Below are 6,577 nucleotides of genomic sequence, written 5' to 3'. Positions count from 1 at the left end.
TCAGTAGAAAATGCCATGAATTAATAACAAAAAGAAATGAGAGTGCAATTAGACTAAGTCACTCCCATCAGAGTTGGAATCTGATACAAAAACCAATAAGAGTCCTCAGCTGCTTCCTCTGTTTTAAACTGTTTTATAAAAGCTTGAAGCGTCATACTTATTTACCATCAACATGTGAAGGATCAGATCTTCTACTTTGATTCATTTCAATATTCAGCCCTTGAGGAATCAGAGTAGTCTTTCATCACCTAGCTCCCACTACTACAAAAAGGTCATCAGACAACGGTGAATTTGTGTTGTGTGATGACCAAGCTCACCGTGGTCTAAGTGAGTGTTGTGTGATTGAAAAATCAGACAACGGTGATTTCACCGTTGTGTGATAATAGTTTGCTCAACAGAAATACCTATTTCCGTTGTGTGAGTTATGCGCAGCATGTGCCTGGCATGGTATGCGCGGCGATGCCTCGGCACATTCAGACAACAGAAGATGAAATTTTGCCGTTGTCTGAGATTCATAACACACAACAGGTATGACTTATTCTTTGTTGTCTGAGATTCATAACACACAACGGATATAACTCATTCTTTGTTGTCTGAGATTCATAACACACAACTGATATAACTCATTATTTGTTGTCTGAGACTACTAACAGACAACGGATATAACTTAATATTTGTTGTCTGAGGTAAGTAACACACAACTGAAGTAAAATTATCTCTCTTGTCTGTTGATTACTCAGACAACAGTGATCATTTTATTTCTGTTGTGTGTTATGAATCTCACACAACAGAATTTTGTTTTCTTTTGTTGTTGGTTGTTAGTTCACACAACAACTATATTTGGTTATCCGTTGTGTGAATACTGTAATCAATTAGGTACCAACTAGTGACTGTTGTAGGAGAAGCCTCAATTTTGAACTCTTTTACATTCATACAACACATTGTTTTGTATTGTGTTGTATGACTAAACCTTGAACAACAACAAGAATATCAATATAAATGTTTGTCCAGAATAATGCTCAATATATTACCATATAAACAATACTCTAATCCATATATATCATTCAAGAACCATTATTCAAGCATCAATACATTCAAGTAACAAGATAATACACCAAGAGCATTCTTAGCTAGCTACACATGAATAAAAAAACTAAGCTTCTAGCATTGAATGCCTATCTCAGCTTTAAATTTTGCAGCTTCTTGTTTGTACTGTTTAGACCTGGAGATAGTGCCAGAAATGAGCAATGCATCCTTCTCCTGGTTATATTCATTCTAATTCCATTTCTCCTGTCAATTCCCATCCCAGCTATTCAATATGCAAGGCCATATAGACCAATGTTCTGCCATTTGGCAATGATCCCTCCTGGGAACCAGAGTAGTACCAACAAAGATGGCTCAACAAGGAAAGCTCTACCTAAGCCCCTAAAAAATCTCTGACCTCTGGTGATATGAAACCGTTCATTCATTTATAGACAAAAACACATATTCAATAGGAGAAGCAAACTATTACAGCAACAATAACCACGGTCGTAAGAGCATTACAGGTTTTAATACTACCAAAGGTTTTTAGCTAACAAGCTCAGACTGGACCTTTTTGACTAGGTACAGGGAAGGTAGATTTGGAGCTAAGGAGCCTCATCATCATTCTCAGCTGCTCCCCCTTTGAGATGCAAATGCTTCTCTCTTTTGAAAGTCTGTCAAACCCTTCCCACTGCCAGTCACCCCAACCTTTCCAAAAGGATCGTCAGGAGACTTGAAGATGCTCTCCCGCTTGCGTCCAGATAAATAACCACTCTGAAAAAAAGAAAAAAAAAGTTACAAATCTAGAATGTGCAATCGGTAGTAGTAAATGAAGGTTTTTTCTATTGCCTTGTATTCTTTTTTTTTTGTTTGTCAAAATAGAGTATACTTATACTTGATGCATAATGTCTTGACGGCCATAGCAAAGTTATCTTACAATTAAAGTTGAGCACTGCAGATTTACTTATTTTAGATATATACTAAATTGTAGACCTGAAACAACACTAACCGCAATATAATACAAGCAAAAATAAAAAATTGTGTTTCTGTACCTTTTTATATTGGTTCCCTCACTCCAAAAAATAATGGGGAATCAAATACGTGCATAAATAAAATGGTAACTGTAGATTACTGTAACTTGATAAAGATCAGAGCAATTTTGCAAGCAGAATGAAACGCATAAATACCAACTTACCTTCTTAGTCTTGCCTTTGGTAGTTTGGAATTGCTGACAAGCATTTTGACGCTTGTTCTGAGTGACTTCCAACTGCTCCATCCTCATTTTTGACTTAAAAGCATGTATCTTCTTGCGTTTGGCAATTTTCTGCAGATTTTGGAGTTGGCAAGCATCAGTATAAAAAGAAAAGTCAGAAAGATGTTCAAAAATTGTACCATAACTTCTGGTATTGTAGGAAATGATAGATCACAAAATAATTTCAATCACCCTACAAACTAGTTTGGTGACTCAACCCACCAGAAACTTTGTGAATTGTGAAAAAAAGGAAAAAAAAACCTAAATTGCAACGCTCCAAACCTAAGTTGCTTTTAGTCAGATTAGTACTTAATAGTGAACTACTGAACATTGTATTATTCCCATATTACATAGATGGGGTAAAGTGCAAACTTGCAAAAGGAATGCTCTGTGGGTCATTTTTTTGGCGAGAAAAGTTCTGGGAGTCTTGTCAGCAGATAGAGGGACCCCATTAGAGCTACCATTACCACACCCACACATCTAGTTTATTATACAATGATAGAGATGGAAAAATTACCACATCCTCAGGATCATCCGGTTCTATACGAAGCTTTGCCGGTAGGCTTCGTGATTGGAAGTCAACAGAAGCAGCTTGTGCAATTTTCCTTTTGATTGCTTGTTTTGTAGCTTCAGCAACTTTTTCCGCTTCCAACAATGCATTGACAGCCCCTTCTTGAATTGGCCTTACATTGGCTGGATCCACCTGAGAGGAGAATCGTCAGTGACGAATAACATTTGCAAAATTTAATAATACACATAAAAGGAGTAGATGAAGCAAACTAAGGACTGTATGTGATTTAAAAAGGAACAAACAGTTGGATCCCTTTCCAAACTTCGGATAATAACTAGACAAACTCTTGAGGAGAAAATCTATGTTATCTAAAACTGCATTCTAGGTGATATAACTTTGAAGAACCATTTAACAAATCATTGGCTCGTTAGTTGAAAATCGTTATATAGACCAGATGAAAATTCACTGCATATATAGAATAATATGAACTTCAGGTAAACAGGTTTCAATTAAACAAAACTATGTAATCATAGATCACAACTTCATAACCTAAAGACCCGATTGTACCAACCCTGTCAAAGGTTTTGAAATCAGTTTTGACATGTCGTTTTGAAAATGCCCATGAAATGAAATAATGCCCTGCAAATTCACAATTTCAACCCATTTACTTATGAGTACAAATTATGGATTCCAGTGAATGACAAAACATTGTCACCTACAGTATCCTTCCTGAATTTTGCCATGCATAGTACACAAGGAAAACAGAGAAAGCATTTTGGGAAGAAACCTTTACATATGACACCAAGTGGAGAAAGTTGTTCATGGTTATGGCTGTGTATTGCAAGTGATACACAATATGCCATTAATTCCATGCCTTAGACCCTAAAGACAGTTATAACTAATAATTATTCTTAGTCTAAACCAGTAATCATGGATAACTTTTGGGGAAGGATGTCTGGCCCATATATGTATATATAAATGTGGCTTAACAATGAATATAACTAGGAGAAGGATGCATTGCTAACTTAAAACCATTAGGATTCAGTTATCTAAGATTTATATTGAATAGTTTAGTTGAAGAAATCTGATATATAACTGGCATAGCTAGAGCATAAACTGGACCTTCTTTTCTTCTCTCTTTGTGAAAACAAAATTTTCGTGGAGAAACTAAACCAGAACAGACTACAGAGCAATGGGCAATAAGCCCGCTGGATTAATCAACTAAGGAAAGCTATTTAAAGCAGCAAACAAGCAACAACTTCAACTACCACAATAATTACATAATAACACTAAGATACAGCAGCACTACAATTTGAAAATAAGCAAACAATGGAAAACCGTAGGATGGTTACTGGTTTGAAAGCAAGAAGATATATGTAAGGAAAAAGAAACAAACCTCTGATGCCAAATCATCAAACCTGTTGTTGAAGACTTGACAGTATCTTTGTTTGTTCTGCAAGCATTTGTTCCAGCTCAGAAACATCATGCCTGCAAATGAACTTTTATTAAACAATCAGAATGTTACTATATCCCAAATTAAGTCGGTTATCCTAACTACGTCGGGTTGGGTTTTACTTTGGATTTTCATATCAGAAACGATTTAATAATAAATTGATGTATTGGACTGGGTTTGTTCCTTCTGATGCTACAAAAACAATGACCAATATAAGTCATCCTGAGATCATTGACTGATTGATTTCCTAATGGCTTATCTTCAATCAATTCTAACAGCAAATAACAGCAAAAATAGGCTCAAACCTTGCTTCAAACATCTGAATTATCAAAGGACAAAATTCAATAAAGACAACTGAAACAATTTCGTTATGAAACCCAAAGCATTATATCATATAGTTAAAAATTCTAACTTGAACTGAAAAACTGACAGAAAGCTAAATAAGTAAATATCAATTGGTGCTAACAGATTTTGAAGACCTTGCAAATCATGTTCCTACATAATGCTATCAGTCAATCAAAAGAAATAAAAAAAAAAAACTTAGAAAAACATCAATGAAGATAGGAAACGGCAACCTGCAGATTTAAGCAGAAAAGATTAACAGTTTGGCCTGATCAAGTCTAGTCTCATAAACCCCATATTTTCCACTGAAAACCATAACCAGTACAGTTCACAAAATAACAACAAAGATGAATAAAATTACCAGCCCAACCTCTTTTCTTGTTTCCAGTACAAACCTCTCCCCCTTCAATATGTACAACCTCCAGATTAAGCACAGACTACAAAAATAAAAAACCAAATTCAACCTATGAACAATTCAATAAAAAAGACCTCAATGTAGGCTAGAAGCAGAGGCATATATATATATATATATATATATATATATTTATTTATATAGTTGTCGATACAAACCACAATTTGTTGTCAATCACCAAAATCTGCTTAAAACTTGACCATCTAAGTACCGAGACAAAGCTAAACTGTCTATCCTAATACTGCAATATGCACTCATATACTCACTATCTTAAAACACAAAACACACTTGCAAAGTTTGTAATAAATGTGCATTGCTCACAGCTCAAAAAGCCAAAAAAAAGAAAGAAAGAAAAGTAGCATTCCTGATTTTCAGATAATCTTGACAAGAGGACGTTCAATTTTCACTCTTTCTGCTTCTCTAAAGCAAAGAAGAGAGCAATTGCAAGCAAGTAAGGTAATTTTTCCCCCAACTACAAAGCCAAAGCAAAACCTAATTGAGATCTGCAAACCTAAATTCCACAGAATCATTTAACCATGCACACACACACACACACACACACACTGTTCTCAAAGTAAATAAATTGAAAGGGTGCCAAGGACCAACCGGAGCTGTAGAGGCCATGGCCGACGAAGAAAATCAACCAAACAACAAGACAAATATAAATACCGCAGTAGGGAATGAGATCTGGCGGCTCTGTTTCAGTGGAGCCCGTGCTTCACCGCCATTGCTAATCGATACCTGGAATTCAATCAGCTTCAATAGAAAGGAAAAAAAAAAAGGGATTCATTCCCTATTGGATAGAGCGATGTGGTGGTCAGAGAATCATAATCCATCGGTAAAGTAAAACATGAGTGAACCCAGGTGGAGGAGATGTGGGGATTTGGGTCGGTATATCGGGGAAGAAAGTGGAGTGAACCAGATGGAAGACTGAGAGAGAGAGAGAGAGAGAGAGAGAGAGAGAGAGAGAGAGAGAGAGAGTGAGAGAGAGTGAGTGTGTCGAGAAACCATAGATTGCAGATTGATGATATCGAATACGCCATTGCTAAACCTCCAGGGAAAAACCTCCAACTAAACACTACCTTCAGAGAGAATGGGCTAGGATTGGGGGTTAGGGTTATGAGGTAGAAGGTCTTGGGGGACTGTTTGGGGGAGAGGTCGAGAAATTGAAGTTCTTTCAGGGCCAGATCCATGGTTGATTCAAGATAGCTCGAAGCTTTAGGGCCAAAGATCGAAAATTTGGGGGAGATTTGGAGAGAGAGAGAGAGAGAGAGAGAGAGGGCAGAAAGAGGGATATTAGGAACGGAAGAAAGATAGTAGAAGAAGAAGACGAACGAGAGGTGGCATAAGAAAGGTGGAGTGAACCTTGATCGAGAGTATTGATTTCAATAAAGACTACATAAGTTGTTTAGCACTTTAGTGGGAGACTTCAAGTTTCTCCAACAACAGAAAATTAATGGACCGTTGTATGAGTATATGATTACAAAACAGGCTGAGAGGGAAAATTTGCCGCCTGTGACTCGTTTCATTTGAGTTAAATTAATTTTGCCGCGCTGTGCAATTTGCTTCCATGCTCAGACAACA

The 6,577-nt window shown here is 36.6% G+C and overlaps 1 pseudogene; it reads right to left on the bottom strand.

The window, feature by feature from the left end:
- Positions 1-1,447: 1,447 nt before the first annotated feature.
- On the bottom strand, positions 1,448-6,186 carry LOC112171405 (annotated as a pseudogene).
- Positions 6,187-6,577: the final 391 nt, after the last annotated feature.

The sequence above is a fragment of the Rosa chinensis genome, chromosome 6 (assembly GCF_002994745.2).
Source record: "Rosa chinensis cultivar Old Blush chromosome 6, RchiOBHm-V2, whole genome shotgun sequence".
Classification (NCBI taxonomy): domain Eukaryota; kingdom Viridiplantae; phylum Streptophyta; class Magnoliopsida; order Rosales; family Rosaceae; genus Rosa; species Rosa chinensis.
The sequence above is the reverse complement of the archived record's forward strand: the minus strand, read 5'-3'. Positions and strand labels throughout refer to the sequence as shown.